The following is a 10,834-nucleotide window of genomic DNA, read 5'->3' on the forward strand; positions in this document are numbered from 1 at the left end:
TTTGTCAGATGGTTTTACCGCAACGGTGAGGGTGCAGAGTGTGAGATGCAGCCACAGTCCCTCTCACCTCATTGTCCTTTTGCAGGATGGAGGATGGAGTGCCGATGCCCTCTCTTTGCACCAGCTACAACTGTCATCTCAAGCTCATTCAGAGCTCCGCAGCACTTAGGCCCCATTTGCTTTTAAGGATGTCTGACAGGACAGCAGCCACGTATGATCAAACTTTACTTTCACTGTGCACTTGTGACAGTTCATTGAGAGAGGCTCTAATGTGCTGTCAGCAGTCCTCTTCACTCAGCTGCCTTGATTTACCTTCCCCATCTGTCTCAGTCAAACAGCACTAAGTTGAGAATGATTGGAAGGAAGGTGGCCTGTTAATTCCACACCCTTGAATTTAGTAAGAAACTCCCTTCACCTGAACAAAAATGGTATTTCTTCATATAATACTTATTCTAATTACATTGTTTGTGAAATAGTGTGCTTGATTTCTAGCCTTGGCCTGTTCCTGTTTAAATATGTAGGAAAAGACTAATCTGTGACTTCCACTTCACATACTTCCAGGAACACTTTAGCAGTAGCTTTGATTATAGATGGGTTTTGCATCGTCAATATTTTATTAGTTTAGCTCCTAACAGCAGATAGGATGGTTTTGAATTGTGAACTTAAAGCTGCGCTAATCAATATTTATGCATAAATATTATTGAGGGTGAAGGGGGTCACTCGTGGGGATGAACGCACAGGGAATTATCACCCGACTCTACGGCAGCTATCTGTGGCACACTTTAGCATCTTTCGGCGTATTGTTTTGATTTTCTGACCCGTATCTTTGCAGTTTTGGTTCACTCTCACAGCCCTCGTCAACATTAACTTTCACAAGCAAGTATTTTTAGATAAAAGCTCTAAAAGCCTGCTGTATGCTATCTGCTCAGCACTAAGCACCAGGCTGACAAAGTTCCCAGCTGGTGAACACACTGGAGTGTTTACCAGCTTAAGACCCAAATATTTTGCTCAGGAGGCAAAACAAAGTGAATGTTGGACCTCCATTCGCCTAGCGGTTAGGAACACATCCTAATGTTGCTGTGTAATAGCTGCATGTATAAATTAGCAATTGTTTGTTGGTAGGCTCTCTAGATCAGCTTCAAAGGTAGATGTTATATAGCTTTCTGGTGTTTACCGTTTCTCTGTGCTGCCCCCAGATGGGCTAAAAACCCACATGTCAACACAATTTTAGGTGAAAATTTATTTCAGTAGCTCAGCTGTAATTGAAAGTAAAGTGACCCAAAGTGCAATGCAACATGAGGAAACAGCATTGGGAACTTATGTGATTATGGAAGTCTGTCACTTCCCTTAAAGTACTTTTTTAATTTTTTTTGTTGCCATAAAAGAATGATATAAGTGCTTATAAGTGTCCAGCTGTCTGTACAGTAATTAGCCTCAATAATGAGATGGACGAGTACTTACAAGTACCGTGTTTCCTCCTGTGAGTTGGAGCACTGGTAAATTCATTTTTACCATAAGTGTTTTATAGCTGTTATATGTGTTAGTTGTTGAGTGGCTATTGAAACATCAAAATAAATGTGTCCAATTTCATCCTACGATATCACCCCATTGCTTTTTATTCAGTTTAAATTACAGGATGTGAACAAAGCAACTCCACCCCTCTCTGCCATTATTCCAGTGATTACTATGTCCAGAACCATTCAGTGTAAAACGGAGACACTAGCAGTAAGTACAGCTCCTTTTAAATGTTTCTCACGTAATGATTTACTGCACTTGATGAACTGCACCAAAGAGAAGGGAGAGAGGGATCGCTCTGTGTTTGTAAGCTTCAAGACCTCTCTGTCACTTTAGCTCGCTGTAGTGCTCATCAAAAGATGATAATGTTTCTGTTCATTTCATTCTAAGGTCTTCATTCTGGTCTTTTATGATTTAAGCTGCATTTTTGCAGAAGTGGCTGCTTTTACAAGCTGAAATACAAGACTCATGAAAGCCTAATAAATGTGAAAATGAATGACATTTCTTTCTCTCTGTGTTCCTCTTTCTGCTTTGATCATACCATCCCATGACATATCCATCGCCGGCATTCAGCTCCTCCAGGAGTGGGCATAGCCTAATTGGTGCTACGAGGAATAAATCAAAGCAGGAAGTAGGACTTGTTCCAAACAGAGCTCATAATGTACTAAAAAAAAACCTCTTGTGTTTCCTGCAACTGTCCACTGAGTTTACGTGTCACCTCATGTAACGTTTTTCCAACGCTGCTGCAGCTGATGTATGGCTGTTAAAGAGTGCCTGTGATTCAACATTACACAGCCATCCTGTGGGTACCTGTGCTGCTCTCTTGGTCCTTATTCTAATCTTATTTAACAGTCTCTGCCTGACATGCAATTCAATGCAGGCCCCCAGATTGGAGAGTTTCCAAACAATCCTGAGCTCACCCAAGCTTGGAATTGGTTTTCCGTGGAACATCTCCCTCCTCCCTTTGGGCACTTTACCAATTTGACCAAATTTGTTCCATCACTGGTTCTAAGTACCAGAAGTGTTTTCTGCCCACACTTGGACTCGTTTCTGCAATTTGCACATTCTTTGCAGAACATTAACAGCTTTGTCAGGGGCTGAGCTAACGGCTGTTATGGCATGGGGGCCCATGTTTCAGAGGCAAACAATTTTTACAAAACATTAGGAAGAAATCTGTTCCTATCCTATCCCACAGCTTTAATATGCAAGGCAGGTCTGTCTTATTTAGCATCCATAAGCAGCAATAAATTGCACTGGACTGCAATGTAGTTACAAGCAGCTATGAGGATGTTTAAAAATGCATTTAAAATCATATGTCTCTCCTTTAGGAGATATATTTAACTACTGAACAAATGGGTAATCTGTGGCTGATAACACTGTGCAAGAAAGCTGCAGTGTGTGCAGAGGCTTTATAGCAATAGTTTATCTTAATCCTAAATTCAATTCAGGTTTATTTACATATCACCAATTCACAACAACAGTGGCGTCAAGGTGCTTCACACTATGATGTGAAGACCCTACAGTACTGAAGAAAACCCCAACAATCACACGACCCTCTCTGAGCAAACACTGCAATGGTGGGAATGAAAAAACTCCCCTTTAATAGGACAAAACCTCCAGCAGAATCAGACTCAAATTTATATCATCATATTTATATTAAATTTACATTACCTAAACCACGCTAACTGTTGAGCCTATCCCAGTTGCCTATCCCATTTGTAATGGGATGAGAAGCGTAGTACACTCTGGACTTGTTGCCAGTCTGTTGCAGAGCTAATGCAAGAAAGCCTAAAGCCAATTTAAAATCACCAATTAATCTAACTGTGAGAGGAAGTGAATTTGAACCCAGGACTTTCTTGATGTAAGGTGACATCAAAACAAGAAAACTCCTTACCATGCATGGAGGCTTTTACCCCAAATCCAGCACCCTGAGACTGTACGGTAAGCAGACGGAAGGAGGCTGAAGACCACTGAGTGTCAGAACCACTATCAAGAAACAACTAAGATCAAAGAGTACATCAGGAACATGGTCACAACCAGTCGTGTGTTTAGCGAATGCCTCAAGCAGCAGAAGCTCAAGAAAGAAAAGGAGGGAGAAGAGAAACCATCATGGAAGGACAGGCTCCTGCATGGCATGTACCACCAGCAGACAGAAGAAGTGGCTGATACTGAGAAATCCCACCAACGGCTGGACAAATCAAGGACATAACAGCAGGGTGCAAGATGCTAACCGACACAGCATACATGGAACACCATAACCAAGTGGCTGCCTTAGTATAAAGGAATGTGTGCTGAGTATGCCCCGGAAGTCTCCAAGTCGAAATGGCATATACTGTCAAGGGTGGTTGAGAGTGACCGAGCCAAGACCCTGTGGGGCTTCCAGATACAAACGGCAAACTTTTGCATTACATATTTGCATATTCTTTAGTGTGTCCTTTATCTAAGTTGTTTTAATTTAATCAAATCCTGTCAATCAAATGCCTGCTTATATGTGGAGTTTCTATTACTATGCTAATATTATTAGAGTTATTAATCTGCTGAACTTTGTTTTTGTATGCAAATGTGACCCTTGAGTCACAGATGGAGGCTAAAACCTGGGTGTCACTTTTTGACAGTAAGGCCATCCTCATGCTGCTCTGACCCACCTGTTAAATGACTGAGTCAAAAAAAGGAGAGTTTGCTCCGCAGGAACATTATCTGAACTGGTGTATTTTTACTCTAAGTTGAGATAAATGTGCTATGCCACAGAGGCATCTGTCCAGTTGGCGCATACTGGGAATACAATGGACCACTAAAAGTTGATATACTGTAATGGGCTCAGATAATTAGAGTTATAAAATTCTCCATAAATGCCCCATTGAGATCAAGAGTATTAGATTATGCCCACAGAAATGCACGCCCACTGCATTTTTTAATTTAAGGGATGAGTGTTAGCAGAAATATCATTTAGCCATGTGATCACATTGGAGGTGTACATACAGATAAAAACCGGGATGCTTCATAAAGCACTACTTTAGAGTTGGGTGATAAGTGCTTGAATTATAAGTCAGCTAATTTGACCGAGTGATTCTAAACTTTCTGGCAATTCAGAGGCATGAGCTGCTTCAGGCTCCAAAAGTAATTAACAAAAACTTAAAATAATTTGAGCTAATTCTTTTCTAGCTATCTGGTAGAAAATGATGCATTACTGTATATTTTGATTATGAGTGGAAAGAACGCCTTTATCTGCTAACTGAATACCTAATGCTTAGCCCGCTTCTTTAAAGGCGCTGCTCCGGGGGATATTTGCAGTGTGCGTTTTCCCTCCCTCGTTTCATTTGCGACTATCCTCTTTACATACACAATTCAAATCAAAACACTTTGTCATTACATGTCAGTCTTCACCTGCAGCTAACAGCATCTCCGCTTTCTCTGCATGGATATACTCATTATGATAAAGACTAAATAAACTGTGTTGGAGTTGCTTTTATACTGACACATCTTTACCTCTGGTTTTTATTGAAAGAAAAACTCAAAGCTGATGCTTGAAATGAAAAAGGTCCCGTAGATGTTATGAGATGCATAACAATTTACATCACATTTTGTTCATGGGGTAATTGTTTTGTTTTAATTTCCCAAAAATGATTTATCTTTGCCCAGAATTTGTTTATGTTTGATTTGAGCTCAGCTGAATTATGTACACAGCAGCATATGAGTTTGGTATCAATTTATTTGTGTAATTCTGCAGGACTTGTGTGATTCTGGCCTGCCGCACTATAGCAGCCCCACCTCCTCTGCACTGCTGGTTCCCTGTGAAAGCACAGGGAGGAGAGACTGAGAGATTGAGAGCTGGTCCTATTTAATGTCCTCTGATGGGCTCAGCCTGTTCTTTATCTCCCTCTGCATCATACTGCTCTGAGTGGCTGTAATAGCATAATAGACTCATCTGTATTTGTTTTTAGACCATTGACTTGAAACCTTGTTGATACATGTATTTCAACAAATGCAGGTAAAGGATGTGTTCTACTGCCACATAAGAAATAGTATTCTTCCAAAAGAAAAAAAACAATCAATCAGTCTATCAAAATAGATAAAGAACAGCTTTGTTCATCTTATTGTGTGTGTTTTAGTGTAATGAATTTACAGTTTTCATATATCTGGCCACTGCAGTTATGATGTTGCAGAGCCAATGAGCAACTGATGCCAACTGTATGCATGAAACAAGTGGTTAGACTGCATGAAATGGACATCCTGTGCAAGTAATTTACTGCCATTCACAATTTAATATGATCAGTTCCTATAGTATGGTACTGTAATATGTACTGTAATAAATAAAGCCTTTATGTGTGTAACTTGTTGCTAACTAAAGACTGGCAAATAAATATTTCAGACACGCCAGTTTTGTAGATGTTTGACATTTTGCTGTCATGGCGTTTACTTTGTTGGTTAAAGCTAGACAATAAGATCAATACCGTGCTTGTGTATTGCATGTTTGGACCTACTTACAAAATAGGATTACCATAACATAAGATGATAAGTGGCCATATTAGCAGAAATTAACTGGACTGTTTTTTTTTCTTTCTTTAGTGGTAAACCACAGTGATATTTGAGGAAAAAATGGAAACAAACAATGGATAAAGGCACCTGTATTTTTAAAGTACCTATTTTGTAAATGCAGTAAGTTGCAGGAGGATTTTAAAAAAATGCTGAATTTTACTTTTCATAGCATTAGCAACCTAAAACATTCCCCTTTGCTCTTCTAGGTAATGCAGCGCCGTATCCAGCTGGACGGGGCTATGTAAATGCAATGCATATGCATGTAACTGCTGTGCCACCCAGCCCAGTATCCCCGCAGCCTTTTAGTGAGGATGTCATCTTCACTTCCTTGGGATATAGATGCCCAAGTCAACACAGCAAACCCTACTTAAAATCTAAGCATATTCAGGCCAGTGGAAGATAACAGGGCTGCACATGAGACCTGTGTTAATGTCTTCTGAAGGGCACTGGGATAAACAGGCACTTGTCTATGTGGTAGAAGGAGGGGTTGTCAGATGGAGGAAAAGTAGGGCTGGGGATGGGAGATAGCCAGATTCTTCTAGGCAACTACAATGCAGCTGAATCCCCCTCCCCACTTCATCTTCGTCTTTCTCCACCCAACTTTCGGGCCCCAGTCACTCTTATATTGTTTTGTATGAAGGCCAGTGTCCTTATTTATGATTTTTTCTTTTCTTTTTTTTGTTCAATGTGTGTGCAGGGAGACTCCAGTGGTGGTGAAGTTGCCATGACTTTCATTAAAGCCGAGGCTGAATGAAATATGGATGTGGAGGGAGTGAATTAGAGTGATGGAATGGGCCAAATATTGCCTTCGTGGTGTCTGTGCAATATTGTCTTGAGGGGATAGATACTCAGGCCTGAGGAAGGTAAAACCCCTCTCTAAGTTCAGTGAATTCATCAGCAGGCCAGAGAAGTTTGCCTCCATGCAATGTTGATGACCGTTGTGCTTCAAAGTGTCTCGTTGCAAGAGAATAACAACAGAAACAGTGAAAATATCCCTACCCTTTTACCTGTAATGAGGGTCGGGCCTTAACGAGCAAACTCACTTCAATGTTATGTCAACAAATGTATTATGTGGCATTTCAATATCAGTAACACTCAGATAAAAATTATTTTGTATTAATTTAAAGAATAGTGCTGTCAGTGTTAATCTCATTAAAACAGCGTTAATGCCATAACTGCATTAACGCGGCAAATCTCTGTTAGCGAGTTAACGCGGATCGCCCCGTGCGAGGGCTGCACGGTGTCAACGTGTTAGCACAGTTAGCTAATGCGTTAGTGCCCTGCAGCCCCTAGCACAGGGCAATCCGCGTTAACTAGCTAACGGACATTTGCCGGATTAATGCAGTTATGGCGTTAACACCGTTGTAACAAGATCAACGCTGACAGCACTATTAAATATATAAGTCTGAAAAAAAGGCAGAGTCATTCATAAATTTGACACATTTTTCCTCATTATAATACAAAAAATTTTATAAAACAAAAACTTTAACTTACCCAAGATTAAATATTGCCAACAGAGAAATAAAAATACTTTTTCCTCTATTAAAACTACAGTGGAGCATACTGAATATAATATTAAACATTAAATTCAAGTATAAGCTGCATATGTCAGTATCCAGATCAAACACAATCCATCCAACCTGAAAAAAGAGCATGTTTTTGCAAATGCCAAACAGATGGAAGCACAAAAGTACTATTTCAGCACACACTGAATAATTGTCTGTTGACACCAAGTTGTTACACCACACAAGTTGGATCCACTTGGTCCTACCTTGTTGTTATGCAGCATAAACGAAATGCAGCAGAAACAACACTATGAATTCAGTTCATACAGCTTAAAATAATCCCGAATAGGCCTTCGTGTGGAAAACTTTGCAACGTGATACGAGTTCACCTCATGAGTTTATTCAACAGTACCAGCACATGGTTGATTCTCTGAGTCTTTTTTTTTAAACCCTAGAATTGAAAATAAATAGGCTCTCCCTCAGATTTATTATGATTACGCCATAATTTGGGTCACACACAAACTGACAGAGTTGCTAAAGGCTTCAACCTTCTGCTGTGGTGTATACATAAGAAATCTACTCAAGAAAACTTTTGCAGTACCAAAAAGTGTATTCTCATCGCGGTGGTGATGTGGGAAGGGCGTGCTGAAGTGGGAAAAGAAAGCTTAATTGAACAAACTAATGAGTAGTTCTTATTTCCACTGGGGATGTGCCAGTGAGATTGTTTGACAGTTTATCTGTGATAAATAAATTCTTTAGGAGCTAATTAGCTTATAGGGCCTCAGGGGAGGGGGGTGTTGAGTGTCCGTGCGTGTGCGTGAGTGTGTTTCTTTATATTTCCATATCTTCAAGTCGACAGTAGTCCTTTTCCTTTCACGCCACCCCCTCACTCATACACACATGCACACACTCCAAACCATTCCCAAACTTAAAAGCATCTCTCATAGAGCTACTAAAGAAGCTAAAATTAAATTGACTAATTAAAAAGAAAACAGATAATCTTTTCTTTAAGTGAACTCAATTTGTAAGATAATGCACAGTCATCCTTCTTTCATGATGTTACAATACAACTACAAGAAAGTGCAGCTTTTTGCTCCAGTCGGAAAATAAATTTTGATCATTTGGAAAAGGATTGTCGAGGGTTACACAACAGGATATAGACCACGCTCATGTTTGAACTATAAATATGGTAAACGGTCTGGTGTAGAGCTGTTCTACTCTAAATGAGAACACAAAGCAATCAGAATGGAGCTTTTGTGCTAACTGATTAGCTTAGGTTATCACAAACAAAAAAGAACATAGCTTATAGGACTTCCTGATATTATTTCATGCACACAATGCTAAAGAGTTCTCTACTATATTGGAAGCAGTACAACCGCTTGCAATGTGCAGCTTTAGCTGGCGCATCTTTGTAAACAGGTTGGCATGTTCCGCTAGCATTCTGCTACTAACCAAAGCAGGTTGTTGCCAACCGGTTGGGGAATACACGTTTTTCCCGAACAACCGGGGGTTGCCAGGGGATCACAGAGCTGTCTGTGGACTTGTGTGATTCTGACTTTACTAATTGATTTCCTAGTGATGGCCATCAACCATTTACCACATACAGCAACCACTTGCTAACCAATCAGAGAAGACACATTTTTCCCACACTATGAGTAGCTGGAGTGTTATTCACTTAACTTTACATTGGCACCATGACTATCACAGGGCTAAAATGGTGGCAGAAACATTAAGGTCACATGTCGGGTTGCCAACTTTTTAACTATCAAATAAGGGACACTCTGGCATGCCAGAAGCACAATGCACAGCTGGGCATAGTGTAAATATGTACTGTATGTTTTTATTATTATTTAAAAAATGCAGTAAAATGCTGACATCCAATTTAATCAATAAAAGAAAAATACAGTAAATCATAACAGAAATCCCATAGGCATTTCCTTTGAAAAAAGGCAAAAGAAATTCAAATAAAATACGGTAAATAGAGGCTTCAATTACCCAGCTTACTTTTTCCAAGAAAATGTTTTGCCTCTCCTAACTGATTCAAGCAGCCCTTTGTCATTTTTGCACAGCCAAACAGAAGTCTTTACACGAATGGTGAGAGTTGATCGAGGTCTTTAGTTCATTTTTGATCAGTTCTGTGCTGCATCTCACCTCCATGGCCATCGAAAACTCCCAGCCTTAGTTCAATCATTGCTGACAGATTTAACCCAGCTATGTTTTTCTTCCCATTGTTTTTTGTAGTTGCACAGCCTTTTCTTTTTAGCAGGTTTATCCATACCTGTTTGTCTTCTGATTATGCTATGCAGACCACAGCAGCTTATTTTTACGAATCACGTATTACTCCTCACATTTGGTGTGTGTGACTAACGGCTGCAGTCATATCAGATTTCATAATTGTAAGACTGCCGTCTATTGGTCAGAAAGTGGCAACCAATTTTGCTCATTATACAGGATGTCCCCACCAAATCGGGGCAGTTGGCAACCCTAGTCACATGTTTAGTGGTCATGTGTCTGCAAAACCTCTGTAGTTAGTTTGGTTCTGTCGAAAGTCTTCGCTAATAGCAGTAATCGCTGTCGCTAATAACGCACTATATTCCTTTTAAAGTGGAATAAAGACATTCTGATCATAAAGAGGGGTTGTGGCTAAAGTCTCTGTACCGTCACACACTAAACTAGATGACCGCTGATTGTAACCTTAAATTAAAAAGCGAGAGCTGCATCGTTCATCTCATTTAAAAATTGTCCTTTAAAGCTACTTCATGCAAAGAATGAATTAATATGGGCAGCAAGCAATAGCACTAAGTCACATAAATGTCAATCAGTCACTTAATCCCAAATAGCTGCCTGCTAGTATTTTTTTTTCTTTTTCTTTTCTTTTCTTTTTTTGCTAGTTCACAGCGCTCTGATCGGGACTCCACTTCAGTGGATCATACACATCAGTCACCTTTGCTGAGAATTTCACCTATCAAGGACTTCTATTCTATATCTGTGTTTGGTTGTTGGAAGATGTATGCTACAGCCCGTCCTGATAAGAGCATATCTGCAGTGGGACCACATTGAGGAGTCAGAGGTTGGCCCTATCTCAGCCTCTGGGCAGGGAGTGCATCTGGGCGTCAGGGTCTGGGTTCCCCATGAAATGCAGAGTCTCTGAGGCAAGAATCAGCCAACACTCACTAGCTGCCTATCGCCTCGTTGAATTCCTTTAGAGTCGCCTTTTTCCCACTACAGTACATATTACCTTTATGATGGTATTTGCGGTTGGCGAGTTGGTTTTAAAT

This window comes from Rhamphochromis sp. 'chilingali' (assembly GCF_963969265.1).
Source record: "Rhamphochromis sp. 'chilingali' genome assembly, chromosome: 6".
NCBI classification, from domain to species: Eukaryota; Metazoa; Chordata; class Actinopteri; order Cichliformes; family Cichlidae; genus Rhamphochromis; species Rhamphochromis sp. 'chilingali'.